The following is a 16,636-nucleotide window of genomic DNA, read 5'->3' as shown; positions in this document are numbered from 1 at the left end:
CTCGTCGCTCGGCCAGTCATGCTCAGACACCTCGCTGTAAGCTGGAGGTCTCTCAGACCGCTCTCGGAAATAAGAGGCTTTTATTTCGCTAACTGTCTTTTTGGAGTTAAACTCCACAAGCATGTCCTGCGGCTCGCCGGCCGTCACACACACACGCACACACACACGCACACACACACGCAGACACACACACACACACACACACACGCAGACACACACGCAGACACACACGCAGACACACACACACACACACACACACACGTCCACAGCGCAGCAGACAGAGGCGGGGTCTGTTCCGAGTATACTAAAGCCCCGTCTATGTTGAGCAAAACATTACGTGAATTACTACGAGAATGGACGGAATGCGGAACTCGGAAAAGTGGACTGATGCGGAGGTGCAGGCACTGCTGGCCATGTACAGCCTCCTCCATGCTGCTGCGTTGTTGTTGTATGTGGCGCTAAGGTCTAGTGACGATGCTATAAAGACCGTTGCCGTGCTTGCGTCACTCCCTTACCCCTCCTACCAGTCCCTATGGCCACTTGGCCAGTGGGAATGCAAACGGAAAAAGATTTTGGGGGAGAGTAGTTCTTAGAACTGCTTAGAAGTGTACTTTTCCTCTAAAACTATGCAGAATTGCTGCATACTAGTGCAGTGCCCGTTCAAAACATGCCTGTTTGGAATGGTCTGATTGCTCAGCCTCTTGTATTGCTGCTTGTAGCTTTCTCCAGAACCACTGTACTCCGAAATAACTTACAAGGGACCCCAGAGCAATTAATATGCAACTAACTGTCAAGGTTGTAGGCTTGGACCCAAATGCAGGAAGGCGAGGAGAGTGCAGCAGTTTCAAATAATAGTAATTTAATGAAAACACAAGGAGACTTACAAACTTGTAAGCAGGGCAAGTGAGTAAATCCAGAAACACAGGAACAAGGAAGAAATGGGTAAAAATCCAGGAGCACAAAAACACAGCAGCAAACAGAACAGAACTCTACACCAAAGGCTGATGACGAAAAACAAATGACGATCCACCAACAACAGACACAGAAAACACAGGGACTAACAAGGGACAGGTGATACAACGGGTGGAACACATTAGACAATCAGAAAAGGCGGGAAACAAATAAAGACAGGAAGACAAGTCACCAAGATGTAACCAAACAGTGGAATTCAAAATAAAACAGGAAGTTCATGAAAACATGAAACCAACTAAAACAAAGAAACTTGACTGGTGAACAGGTGAAAGACATCAGGTGAAAATTAGCATTTATGCTGGCTCATTTACAGTCTGTACAGAAATGTTAAATTGTTCATTAATGTGCACTGTCCCGAATAAACATCAGACAATAACAAAGGCGGGAAAACCAAAAGACAGGAAGTAAAAACAAGAAACACTAAGGGGAACAGAAAAACTTCAAAATAAAACAGGAAGTCCAAACACACAATAAGAGCGGGGCAGACGTGACACTAACTGTATACTACTACCTACTGTCTACTTGTAATTCAGTGGAAAACATTGTACTACTACATTTAGCCTACTTGACAGAGAACATTGCAGATTCAGATTCTACTCGCAAAATATCACAAATAAAATGTGATGCATTATTTCTCAAACTATTCAGCCAATGATAATGCTTTTACTTTAATTCAATATTTGCAGCAGAACTTGTAGCCTACTCTGTGGTCACAGGCGGTTTTACCATTTGGCTAGTGATGTTTTTTTTGTAATTAGTTTTTCTAAAACTCAACCCACATGTTGCAGCGCGGTTCAATCAGGTGTGGTTCGGCTGCTGCTCGTGTAGAAATTCAACATGCCCAAATGTGCACATCCATTGGTAACAAAACAACGTGCTGAAGAGCCCCAACGGGAACACACAGACCTCAACAGTCCCACCCACAGCCGACTCCGGAAGTAAAAATCCTGTGTGTGTGTGTGTGTGTGTGTGTGTGTGTGTGTGTGTGTGTGATCACCTGTCTTGCTCTAGACACAGCTGAGAAGTCAAGACAGCCAAATAACCATAAACGTGGGTGTTTTATTTTGAAATTTGTTTTATTTTGTAAAGTATCCTGCGGTACTGTGGCTTTCCTGTCTTCTCTTTATGGTTGACTTGGATAATGATACGCCTACTTCCTGGAGAGTCTTCTTCACTTCACTAGATGTTGTGAAGGGGTTCTTCTTTACCATGGAAAGGATCCTGCGATCATCAACCATTGTTGTCTTCCTTGGACGTCCGGGCCTTTTTGTATTGCTGAGCTCACCGGTGCATTCCTTTTTTCTCAGAATGTACCCAACTGTTGATTTGGCCACTCCTAATGTTTCTGCTATCGCTCTGATGGATTTTTTCTTTTTCCGTAGCCTAAGGATGGCCTGCTTTACTTGCATTGAGAGCTCCTTTGACTGCATGTTGTGGATTCACAGCAACAGCTTCCAAATTAAAATGCCACACCTGAAATCAACTCCAGACCTTTTATCTGCGTAATTGATGATGACATAATGAGGGAATAGCCCACACATGCTCATGAAACAGCTTTTGACCCAATTGTCCAATTACTTTAGGTCCCTTGAAATAAGGGGACTATGTATGAAAATGTTTGCAATTCCTAAACCCTTCCTCCAATTTTGATGTAAATACCCTCAAATTAAAGCTGAAAGTCTGCACTACAAGTATTTCAAATCCATTGTGTGAAAATTGTATCACTGTCCAAATATTTCCATACCTAACTGTTGAAGTATGGCCTGGCTACACCGCCTTTCTATTTTGGGATAGGGGGAATAAATGCTTTGGCTTGTTTATATTTCTTTGAACCAATCACAACTTTCCTGGGCAGCCCTAAGCCCCAATAGCGGAGATAGAGGGGAGGGACATCCAGGCTTTATCCCAACAATGTACATCCGTTGAGCCAGATTATATATAGTAAATGATTAAATTAAAGACCGTGTTTGTCCTGCTAACGAAAGATTAGTCGGTACGTAAGTCAGTTTGTAGGAAAAGTAATTAAAGTTAGTGAGTTATAACATTACTGTTCATAATGTGAATTGTTTTTCTTATCTTATAGTCTTAATCAAAATTCAAAAGTGGAAACAGACGCACAAAAGACATAAAGGTGGAAATTTAAAAAAAAATTGTTTATTATAAAATAGAGTAGGTTAATGCACATGTTAATGTTTGCTTGAGGGCTTTTGGGCTCTTACTGCTACATAACAACAAATCTGTGAGCAAACCCCAGGGCAGAATAACCTCATCTGTACAGTAGATGGTTTGTCAGTAACACAGTGGTGTCTGGTTCTCCTCTCTCCGTCTGTCGCAGTGTCAATATCTTTAAAGCAGCAGTTAGCACCTGCCCTCTACAATCCCTCTACAGTACAAGCACTCCTCATGGTCATTCAAGTGATTTTGATCCTCACTGTTATTACAAGGTGTCAACACTATGATATTGTTGGTCTTGTATCATGCTGTTTGAACCATGCTGTGCGTCCATTTAAAACCAGCGCCTCATAGACTGACCTTGCTGAAATACATGTTTGATAACCTTCCAGTTGAAACGATCCTAAGAGGTGGGAATTGTGGGTGTGTTCATCTCTGCGTGAACATCTTAATGCATGTTTGTTTGCATTTGTGTGTGAGTGGCTGCACATTTATGCTTTTTATATATGTATGAGCGAATGTGTCTGTTGCTAGTGTGTTGTATTTTCATTGTTGAAGCCGTTTTAGCTCGTCTTCACCTGTGCCTCTGTATTCATAGCCTCTATTTCCTAAATCAGCTTCTTACTCTGAGCAAGGGTGTCCAGCATGAACACACTATTATCTGACAAGCATGAAATCATGTTGGTTATTTCTCATGAGCTTTGTTATTTTTGTTTGTCTGTATCCTAGACTGATATGTCCGTCTGTCCAAAATTTCATTGCAATCCATTGAATAGTGTAGATATTTAAAATCATGGACCAAAGTGGTGGACCGACCAAAATCTAAAAAAAAAATAAAAGTAAATTATGCGAGTATCTGAATTTGAGTTGCAGCTCTGTTTACCTTACATTTTGCAAATAAAAAAGGAAATAATGGACACCATTCACAGTTTTTGGCCATATCTTGTTGTACAGTAACTAAATAGATAAATTATATTTGGTTAGAAAGGTAAGAAGTAAATTAAGCCTGTAATTTTACACAATTAAATAACTGAAAACATTACAAAACAATTTATATTTGTGGTTAAGGAAGTTTTGACATAATATTAGCAAGAAACTGTCTGAATGTGGACACCATCACTATACATCAAAACAATGAGTCTGTTCAAATGCTTTTATTTAATTTGACTTGAGGTCTTATTAAAGTATGTGGGAAAGGAAGTGGGGCTGTGGAGTTGACGCCTTACTTTTTTACAGTGAGGCTACAACACAGCCCAAACTTCCCTCTGGTCAGCTCAGACGGATCTACTACTAAGATCCTGAAATTGCTGCATGAGGGCATCCTTCTCGCAGGAAATGGCATCCACCTGAGCTTTGAGGTCATGGCGTTTGTAGTACCAAAGTATCACATTATCGAAATCTGCTGACTATTGTAGCATATTGTGTCGGAAGAGGTCATTGAGCATGTACTCCCAATTTTAATGGTGCATATTCAGCCCTCTTACTTTCTTTATCTTTAAGTCTTTCCGTAAACTCCTGAATCTCCCGTTCCAGAGATATGTTGTCTTGGTTTAGGACATTGGTGTCCTCCTGCTGGCTCACGGTTTTGTTTTCAGCTTTTATCGTCTTATATTTATCCTCCAAATCTTTAATGTCCGGTTTAGCTCCACAATTTCTTGCTGGAGAAAGTGGTTATTTTGGACGAGGTTTTATTTTCTAGCGCAGACTTAAATTTTTCCTCCAAGGCTATTTGATTCTGGAGTTTATCGAGGTAGCCAAGCACTTGCCTTTCTAGGATTTGTTTAAATCATTGGCTGCTTTTCTTTAGCTTTTAGCCCTTTTATATTTCTTTTGTAAGTCTTCGCTATTTGCAAGCTTAATAGTGAGCTCATCTATTTGGGAAGTCAAGACGCCATTCTGTTGTTTTATGGCTTCTGTTTGAGGAACTTGTAGAGAAGACTTTTTTGCCCCAGTACTCTGTAATTCTCCTGAAGGGGGCGTTTTCCCCCATCAAACTCCTGAGGAATAATGTGTTTACAGTGAAACATTTTGTTATATCATATATCTGCCATCTGATGTGCACTGTCCTACACAAAACAGAAAGTGGCATCACATTTTAAAACAAAGTATTAGCTCCGCCCAGAATTTGGAATATCAGAATGTGATGTCATATTGACATCACATATTTGCCACAACTGACTGTTATTATTCTCACACTTTTAAAGGGGAATTCCACAGATTTCAGATCAGCTAATGTCTTCTTCTGTGACTTTGGAAGAGCTTTATAAAGTATGGGAAATAACCCTTATGATGTCATCAGGGTTATTTTGGGATTCATTTAACTTGTAAACTGTTATAAACTTGGGGTGTGGAAAGACATTTAACAATAAATGATAACCTTGACGAACTACATATATAAAGTTGACAAAACACACTGTATCTCTAATACACTATGGGAATATTCAAATTTATAATTAAAGAGTTTGAGTCTTTAATTATAAATTTGAATATTCCTATAGTGTATGCAGTTAATATAATTATGATGGGACCTTTAAATTAACAATCAATTATAGATGTGAACTGTGAGCTACATTTAACTATCTATACATTCATATCTGACAACATTATGTCAGATATGAATGTATAAACAGCTAAATGTAGGGATGGCTCGATCCGATCGTAAAGTATCAGATTGGAGCCGATATGGGCATTTTTTACAAAGAAGCTCATCGGGACATCCCTAGTTAAATGATAATTGGGAGACATGGCGTGATAAGGTAAATTAAACTAGCATGTGTACAGCACTGTGACATATAAGATTGATTGATTGAAACATATATAAAAATAGATGTATGTGTAATATCTGTAATATGAGTGTTTTTAAATTATAGTGTACAGTAAATAGAAAACTTTGGGAGTGGGGGTAGTGCAAATGACCATTATGAGACCACATAGAACAATCACTGCTGCTTCCAGTGGTTGCTTTAGGGCCAGGCAGCAGAGAGAGGTGATAATTCACAGCCCTGCAGCTGCTCCTCCACATGAGCCAAAGAGCCAACCCCCACTGCAAACCTCACACTGTGTCAACACGTCCTCAGCATAAATATGAATATCTTTAGAATGATATGCCGGGTATTGTGCTGCTTAAACAAGCAAAGAGATGTGTTCGTCTTTTCATTTTCTGCCTCCCCTTGCCATCTCTCCCTCGGCTGGTGCCTGTGGATTCAGCGCATCCCTGCTGTGACATCATCTGTCCTTCCAAATACCCCCCCCGCCTCTCTACCTCCATCCTGTAATTGCAGCCCAAAGGCCAAGCCAGACCGATAAGCTAATTAATTAAGGATAGGTCACCAAGCAATTGTCAATTGTTAATTCTTCTCTGACCCCATTTGGGCCCTGATCTAGAGCAAATTAATGTTGTTTGAGAGATAACAAAATGTATTATAGTAAATAACAAGGGTACATATTGCTCCTGTCAGTCAAACCTAAATTGATTATTTGAGCCTGGGATCGGTTACATTTAAAGGTACACCAGGATGAGATGCCTTGCCTTAAGATGTTTGTAGTAGCATGAGTGCACATACAGTACAGTAATCATACACAACAAAACTGAAAAGCTTGACATGGTCTTGTTACAACCTGAAGGCATTCAAAGATAAACTCTTTAAATTCAAAAACTGCTGCTTGAAATGGAAAGCTAGTGAGCTTAACCTTAAGATCTTCTGCTTTTATCAACAAGATAAATCGCTCAACTTTGAAAACTATCTGGCAAACAAGACCAATTTAGTTCTCAGGTTCCTTTTGTTTTGCAGTAGTGATGTACTTTTGGATACTCCAAATAAAATCTGCCTGTAAGCTTACACAATTCATGATGGATTTCCAAAGCGGCATGGGAAACAACAAAAATGCAGTTGGATGCCCACCGCTTGAAAAGACAAGGAAGTTTAAGACTGATTTAAAGGAAATAGACCTTTTGTGAATAACGGCCAAACTAAATCCCATGGTCTGAATGGAATAGGAAACACTCTCAGGGTGTAAATTATGCCCCATAAATCTAAATCCAGCTCTCATAATTACTGTACAAAAATACACTGAGTCACAGAATGCAAATTAATCTGAGTCAGGATAAAATAAGGCAGCTTAATCAGAGGGGGTACTGGGTTACACTTGTAATGATTGTACTTCCCACCAAAGCCCACTGTTTTTTAAGTTATCAATATAAAGCTGCCTGTGTTCTCTTTACACAAGAAAGAAATGGTTCACTTGGTTTCACCCAAAACAGCCTCTGTGAGGTTTTGTCTAATGTGGCAGTGTTCTTGCTGTTGTGACACTGACTCTCTCTCACTCAACTCGTTTTTGTCTTATTGATCACTTGCAAATTAAGATCATCAAACCAGACAGGGAAGCCCACTGAGACCAACCTCCATCACAACCTGCCCTATCATTATCACACTTTCTAGTTTCTCTCTAGGTTTCTTTTTTCAGATTTTCTCATACTTACAAGTAGTTGTAATTTACCATTAATGGGTATGGGATATAATTCTGAATACAGATGAGCTTTGGTCTGAATACAAAGCTTGTTCACTAACTGAATAATTGTTAATGTGAGCAAAAGGACAGTTTTATAAATCTATATTTTGACTGCGTCGTTCATGCCATCTTACCATACCAGCACTGGGTCAGAATGGTTGGAACAGCCCTCGGATGGTTGTCTATAATATCTTACAGAGAGATCCTTCAGGGTGACTATTTATGATTTTGTTGTCAGCATATATGTCGTGGGGAGGGAGGGGAGTCCACAAGGTTTAATCCTTGGTTCCATTTTGTTCATTTTCTATATGCTCCCCCTTGGTCGTATTATTCGTCAGTTTAAAATTGTTGCCTAACATTGTTACGCAGATGACACCGAGCTTGATGTATCATTTTAATTGGATGAGCTTAAAAATCTGGATACACCATGTCCAGTGTTTCCCACAGGTTGAGAATTTACTTGTGGTGGTGGGTGGCGCAGGATTTGATGGCGTGATGGCTGGGTTCAGCAATAAACTATTCAAACAAAGGTTTATGAAGTATGTATTGAAAACAATGACTACATTACATTAACCGATAATTTAGAAAGAATAACTATTTACATATTAAACAAATTAGACTAAACAATGATACAGATGAAAATATTGCGATACTATGCTGCATCTGACACAATTTCAGGTTACTTATTAGGGACTGCACGATATGAGTAAAATATGCAATATGCCATAACATTGTTGAATATTACAATAATGATATTACTTGCTATAAATAAACAGATATAAATATGTACTCAGTTCTGCCTTTCTGCTGCTTTCAGTATTCTGCTAAAAAACAACAAACTGCTTGTTGAATTTAAAACAAATGAAAGGACAGTGTAGCCATGATGATTTTTTGCCAAATGTTAACGGTACAGCAGATAAAATGCCAGATTACCTGGAGCCCAAATGTTATATGTATAATAAAGTAAATTCTTGTTCATTTTGTTTGTTAGATCATTGTTCGTTTTTTTAAAGTGTTTTAATCCGTGTTTTAGGGATCCTTCAGTTCTCCGTGCCTGTATCCATTAACTGTATTTATGGACTTGAGCCTGAATAAAACCCTAACGATAGCCTCTGAGCCTAGCGTGTAGCGTTGACACTGTCATGCACGTGGCGCGTGACTTCACGAGGGGGAGGGGCTGGAGGCAGTTGGTTTGTGTGCCCTGTAAAAAAAATACACCGTTGATTGGAAAAAAAATGTTATTCGGATTTTATCTACCTGGGCAGGGTCTCAATCTACCTGGGCGGGGCGCCCAAGTAGAACCTATGTATGGGAAACACTGATGTCCTTACTGCTATCAAAGACTGGATGTCACCGATTTATTTTTATTATTATTTATTTTTTTACAGCTAAATACAGAAATCTTGGTCATTGGCCCAGACCAAGTTTTAAAGGGTGTAAATACATACATCAGACATTTGGCAGGGAATATAAAACCAACTTCTAGAAATGTTTGATCATCACATTAATAAATGGGTTCAGTCTTACAACTGAGAAATATTGCCACTATTAGTTATACTGTTACAAAATCTGAAGCACTTTGGAACTGCTGTATAAATAAAGTTTACTTACTCACTATTACCATAAGGTCATGCATTTTCCAGCCAGTCCTAAGAGCATTAGGCAGTTGCCTTAAACATTAAAGTGCCCATATTATGAAAAACAATTTTTTCTGGGATTTAGGGTGTTATTTTGTGTCTCTGGTGCTTCCACACGCATACAAACTTTAAAAAAAAATCCATGCTGTTTTGAGTGAGATACGGTTTCTGAATGTGTCCTGCCTTCAGTCTCCGGGTGAGCTGTTCAAAATCTGCACGGCTTTCTACGTCTACGAGGGCTAACCATTAGCATGCTAGCGCTAGCTCGTTCTCAATGGCAAAACACTGCTACAACACACACACATTCACCCTAATCTATAAAATAAATTGTATAGAACTACTTGCATGTCCCTGTTCTGCAGGTATTCCACGCAAAGTTGGAAGTGCGCCCTCATTTAGAAGAAGTCTGTTTTTTGAAAATTAAACCATGTAAACCTATTCTGATACAATCTCAAATTACAATTATGAACCTGAAAATGAGCATAATATGGCCACTTTAAATTTTGATCACACAGGTCACAGGTATTGATTCTGTTATACTGTGTAATATGTTATATATTATATAACGTGTGCTAATAATTAGTTTGCTGATGCATGAAAGAGTTTAGCAAAAGTTGAACACCCACGTTCACACACAAACACACACACAGAGGGTTGAGAGAACCTGTTAGAATAAGCGCCTACTATTTCTCCACTTGATGAAGTTGATTAGCAGAATTCTTAAATTGTGAGCGAGGGTCGATTTCACTTTTTGGTGATGTGTTTAAGCCATGTCATCGAGCAGCAGACAAGATCTGACTGCATAGCTTGTAAGCATTTCTGTTATGAATCTTGGTCCTGGAGGAGCATTGTAATGTGATAAAAGGAGAACACACCCGAGGATATATTAAAAAAAAATATATATATATCTCTGTCAGCTTGTAGTGGATACGGCCAGTAATGTAGTAAATATGTCTGTTATCAAAACTGGCGTTGCAAAGACCCTAATAAAGGTTACATATAGACCTTAAAGTTGTGTCAGGTGGGAATCTGTGATGGAATTATGAAGCTAACGTATTAGGTGTTTCTAAGACTGTAGTATTTCCACATGGCAGAGGTACACTTGTTATCGCCTTAGGACTCAAGTTTTAATACCAAGATCTGCCCTGTGAGGTCAGACACACTCTGTGCCACCGACGTGTGCAATCCATTTTTATTGCGTTGGCGTGGTAATCTTCTCTCTCTTTCTTTTCAGTGATTGTCCTCATCCTGTTGTTTTTTGTTTTTTTTAGAGAAACATGCTTCAACTCCCTGCGAGAAAAAAAAGCCCTATTGTGGAGTGTTGGGATGTGAGCAACATAGGAAATAATAATTTTAGCGTTACTCAAGTTTTTAACTGTCGTCATGATGAAGGAGCTGAGGCCTGTACTACGAAGCAAGATTTGGTGTTAACGAGTCAACTTCAGGTTCAACCCAGGGTTTCGTGTATCACGACAGGTGGATCACTTGTTCCCGGGTTCAATCGCTGTGGTAACTTACGCTGAACACCTAAAGTGCTACTGACCAATCAATACTCGATTGATAACGGCGTCACCGTTCTTTGAAGATCCGGTGGAGCTCGGTGCGCAGAGAGGTGCGCTCATAAAAGTTACAACATTTAGAGACCGACAACCCTGTTAACATTCCCTGTTGGGTATTTTTTTTGAAAGATATATATTTTCAGCGGAGGGAATTACGTATAGGGTATTTGTCGGCTTCTTGAGCCGTGCGTTGCCAATCGCACATCGGTTTTTATATTGTTTATTTGCTCTCTGATCACTTGTCACTGCCAGGGTTGCAACTGAAATAAGATTCAAGATTAAAAATCCTTTATTAATCCCACAATGGGGAAATTCACACTGTTGCAGCAGCAAGGGATAAGAGGAAAGTAGAAAAATAGAAGACACACGTTAACACACAATAATAAATATAGTTAAAGCAAGTAAATATTAAATAGTAAAATGTAATTGCACAGTCACATGTTTTATTGTATGTTTTATCAGTCCTGGTGTGTGTGTGTTTTGTCCATGTGGTCTACTGGGAGCAGTGCTGATTGTAGAGTCTGACAGCAGCAGGCAGGAAAGACCTGCGGTATCTCTCCGTGGGGTGGGAGGAGTCGTCCGTCATGGAGGATAATTTAACCACTATCCTCCTGTCTCCCACCACCTCTACGGTGTCAAGAGGGCAACCAAGAACAGAGCTGGCCTTCTTGATCAGCCTTTCCAGTCTTTTCCTGCCTGCCACTGCCCCAGCAGACCAGTCCATAGAGAATGGCTGATGCCACCACAGAGTCATAGAATGTCCTCAGGAGTGGACCCCAAAAGACCCGAGCCTCCTCAGCAGATACAGTCTGCTCTGGCCTTTTTTGTAGAGTGCTGTGGTGTTATCAGTCCAGTCCAATTTATTGTTCAGGTGAACACCCAGGTACCATGATTTAACCATATCGATGTCCGTACCCAGGATGTTCACCAGCAGAGGTGAAGAGTGTTTGCTCCTGCGGAAATCCACCACCAGCTCCTTGGTTTTCCCAGCATTGATCTGGAGGTGGTTCCGCTGGCACCAGTCCACAAAGTCTTTGTTGAGTTCTCTGTACTCCCTGTCGTCCCCATCTGTGATGAGGCCAACAGCAGCGGAGTCATCAGAGAACTTTTGTAGGTGGCAGTTTCCTGAGTGATAGGTGAAGTCTGCAGTGTAGAGGGTGAACAGGAACGGGGCCAGGACTGTTCTTTGTAGGGCCCCTGTACTGCAGACAACTTTGTCGGACACACAGTCCTGTGTCCTTACAAACTGAGGTCGGTTGGTGAGGTAGTCCAATATCCATCCAGTGAGGTGGAGGCCCACCCCCGTCCGCTCCAACTTTTGCCTCAGAAGCGTTGGCTGGATGGTGTTGAAAGCACTGGAGAAATCATAGAACATGATTCTCACAGTGCTTCTAGCCTTTTCCAGGTGGGAGAGAGATTTGTGGAGAAGGTATATGATAGCATCATCCACCCCAGTGCCAGGTTGATAGGCAAACTGAAGTGGGTCCATGGATGTGCTCACCAGGGGGCGGAGATGGACCAGCCTTTCCACAGTCTTCATCAGGTGGGATGTCAGCGCCACCGGTCTGTAGCTGTTGAGACGCGGTCTTTGGCACAGGCACCACGCAGGATGTCTTCCAGAGCTGTGGCACCCTCCCTAGCTACAGGTTCAGGTTGAACATGTGTCCCACTATCCTGAACAGCTGATCTGCACAGGATTTGAGAAGCCTGGAGCTGACGCCATCAGGACCTGTTGCTTTCTTCACCTTGATCCTCTGTAGCTCACTCCTCACCTGGTGTGTTGTGAAGGACAGGTTGGGGGAGGGGTGCTGTGTGTTGGAGGAGGGGGGCTGTTTGTTGGAGGTTCTGAGTGGGGAAGTGATGGCGGGGGTGCGAAAAAACCCAGGGGGTGCAGACAGTGGTGTTTACTGTTGAAGAAAAGATTCAGCTCATTCACCCACTTTGTGTCCCCCACAGTCTGAGGTTTTGGCTTTCCCAGACCTCCCTGGTGTTCTTACGCTGCAGCTGATCCTCCATCTTCCTCCTGTAATGTTTTTAGGCTAATAATAGGCTAAAGCAACAACAGTTTATGGAAAGCACACGTGTAATTATGGTCAGATCTTGTGCCTGACTGATGGGGAAGTGATATTGATAAGTGTTGTGATTTACGCATTTACAGCATCGGCAATTTTTTTGCCAGCTTTCCTTCCCGTTTCAGGGAGCAGCGACTGTATTGCATTTTGTAGAATTATAATTTGCTCTTCTTATGTAAAATATGCGGCTCTGGTTGATGTTCATGCTGTGCAAACACCGCTTCTTTTATGTGAACGCGCGCGTCGCTGGATTGGGAAACCCTGGGTTGACTGAACTAGTTGTAACCCACCGTCGTGACACAGCTTATGCGGGACCGCGGTTGTTAGGTTAGGTGAAGCCAGGTAACTGAAATAAATCCAGGGCATGTTGATCTTGATTTGTAGTACAGGCCTCTGATCTGTTTTCCCTGTTGGGGAGGGCTCAGTTGTCATCAACCAAAGCTCGGAACTTTGGTCACACTGTAAAAAAAATGTTAATTTCTTAATTCATTTCATGGAATTTTTCCTGTATATATATTTTTTTTTATTTACGGAAAAGAACATACAAAAAACTGACTGTGAATAACCATAAAAAAAAAATTCTTTTTAAAAGAAAAGTCATTGCTCACCTAAAGACATTCGCAAATGTAGCGTAATTTCACAAACATTCCTTTTAAATTTGATAGATTAAACTATTAAATTTAATTGTAATACACTGTAGCTTAAATTAGCGTTCAGAAGTCCTCTTTTCCTCCAGTTAGTTGATTTGGACGTCCAGATTCATGCAAATATCAACACACATTTAATACAAAATCTGCATGGTTGTCAATGAGAAGCTGTTTGTTGTTGGTGAATAAGATAAGAAAAACTTTATTTATCCCAAATGAATTTGTTGTGCAGCAGTTGCAGTACAAAGTGGGAACGAGTGCAAATATATAGGGTGCAAATAACAAATTATAAACATTAAAGGTTATCAGTAAGGCGCTAAAACCAAATGTACACAATGCCAGAAATGTAAACAGGATACCAGTAATTGTTATATATATAAACAGGTTAACAGTTAGGTGCAAATTCTAAATATACACATGGCAAAAGTAAACTGTTCAAATCAGTAAAGCAGTAAAAATAACACTAGTGCCATGATCTGTAGCTAATCCTCACTGTTACTGTCTTTACTGTTTCATTCAGTTTTATACTGCCGCATTCATTTAAAACCCAGGGTCTTTATCATGTGCACAACAATTACAGTACAGGGAAAGCAGTTGTTGTAATGAAAAGCATACCAATGTTAACATGTGTATAAGGAAGAAAGGAGAGGTCACACAAGTAACAACCCAATGTCCCTGAGCCTGGTGGTGCGGGACTGGATGCTGCTGTACCGTCTACCGTATCGTCTACCGGACCGTCCACTGTATCGTCAACCGTACCGTATCTTCTACCGTATCGTTTACCGTATCATTCACTGTACGTCCTCTGTACAGTCCACCGTTTCGTCCACTGTACAGTCTACCGTGCAGTCTACCGTACCGTCCGCCGTATCGCCTACCGTATTGTCTACCATATTGTCTACCATATCGTCTACCGTCACGCTACCTTCTGCCGGACGGCAGCAGGCAGAACGGTTTGTGGCTGGGTTGATTGGGGTCTCTGATTATCCTGTTGGCCTTCTTGTGTAGTCTTGTGGTGTAGAGGTCCTCCATGGATAGCAACTGCAATCAAACACCTGCGTCATAGGTTAATAAAATTATTTTCCGATTTTACAGTCACTCACCTGTTTGTCTTCGCTTCATTTCTGGAAGAGTTTTTTTTAACCTGTTTCAATCCAGCAGGGTTATTCCTCCTGTTTGTGTTTTGGTTGTTGGTACAAAGAGGTTTCTGACGACCATTTAGACCTATTCTGCCCAGCAGCTCCGCCAGCCACTTGATGCAGTTTTTCAGGAAACCTTTGCATAGAAGTCAACAGATATCAGGAATTCTGAGTCCTGTTTACAGATAAGTAAGGTGCAGTGGAAGTGTAGTGTGCTGTACAGGGTGACCCCAACAGCAGCAGAGTGCAGTGCGTCTCTGAATTTAGTGTTGAGATTAATGGAGGTGTGATTCTACAAAACACAGGAGAATAGTCTAATATCTATTGAGCAATGCCTTTTTTTAAACTTTATCTCAACGTTGTTTTACTCTTTGTATTGTTAAATGAAAACAAACCTGGTCCACTAAAACCAAGGAGCTGATAATAGACTACAGGAGGAACAAAACAAACATTCAGACCTTTATCATCAACGAGGAATGTGGGGAGAGGGTCTTGGACTTCTGTTTTCTGGGCGTGCACATAAAGGAGGACCTGACCTGGAGTGCTAACATCACAGCATTGGCTAAAACGCACAGCAGAGACCCATCCTACCCAAAAACTGCTAGAATATTTCTACCGCTCCTCCATAGAAAGCATACTGCACTTAACGCTACTTGGGTATCAAGGATGAATTGTGCAGTGAATGTCTTGTATGTGTGGTATGTCTGTCTTTTTGTGTCTTTACTTTCTTTTTCTTTTCTTTTTTAAACCTCTTTAAGTCTCTTATGTGTTTTTATGGTGACTTTTAGAGGCTCTTTCATATTAATTTGTTCACATGTTCTGCACTGATAGGACTGCATCCAATTTCGTTGTACGTGTACAATGACAATAAAGGCTATTCTATTCTAACAAGCTATAGCAGACATAAGCCGTGCTCCAGCTTTATCTGATTTGTGCTTTATCAATTGGATATTGTTAGTGGTTGTTGTCGTTGATCACTGCGATAAAAAGGTCTAATTCGCTTATCTGACATTTAGAAACCCAGCCAAAGAATGACCTCAGAGATGGCTCAGGTCCAACAAACCAACCAGTGTTACCGGATGTCCATAAACTGTAAAAATAGTGGTTTTACAGGAAAAGCGTCCTCTCTACGTCCTCATGCACCGCCTTCTTGAGCAGACCTCATTAGCAGGAGACTGCAGGTGTTCCACTCCAGTTGAGTGACAGCCGATTTCATTAGTTTCCTCAAGTGCCGATCTGCCCTCTGATACGACAGCGAGAGACAGACTAACTGCTCACTTGCCTCATGTGGTCCCGTTGGTTCGTTCGGCAGCACCCTTCAGTTAAGTAACCGGGACACGGATGCTTTAGAGAAATGTTGGCGCTATGCATTGAGGCGATTTAAGATTCAGGGTAGCACCAGAGGTCACCTTGGGCATTAAACAGTCGTTGGCTCTGCTGGGACCGGGACACTGGGACAACTGCTGCTAATCATATAGACAGAGGAGTGCCGGCAAGAGTTGAGGACGAGGTGAAGGCAGAGAGTAAAGAAGGAGGAAGGGAAGACAACGCCGGGTCTGTTTCTTCCTCTTGTTTCCGTCTCGTACAAACTCAGGCAGACACAGACCCCGAAGCTGTGACTTTGATTAAGGAGTTAATTAAAGAAAAGCTGCATGCTAGCAGATAAAAGGAACAGGCAGAGAGGAAAAAGGAACAGATATGAAGCAGAGAAGTGATATTGGCAGCTCATCGGTTTCTGAAGTGAGTGTCGTCCTTCTGATTGGCAGAGAAGCCATCTGGCACACCGGAGATGGATGTGAAAGCTGGAAAAGAAAACCCTGCCACCCACATGTGTGAACGACACTTGCTGCAAGCTGTGGTGTTATTGCCACAAAGCATTAATGATAATGGATGATTTTAGGACAGCAGGAAGAAGGAAGAATGATAATT

Source organism: Sander vitreus, chromosome 16 (assembly GCF_031162955.1).
Source record: "Sander vitreus isolate 19-12246 chromosome 16, sanVit1, whole genome shotgun sequence".
NCBI classification, from domain to species: Eukaryota; Metazoa; Chordata; class Actinopteri; order Perciformes; family Percidae; genus Sander; species Sander vitreus.
This window is presented reverse-complemented; position numbering follows the sequence as displayed.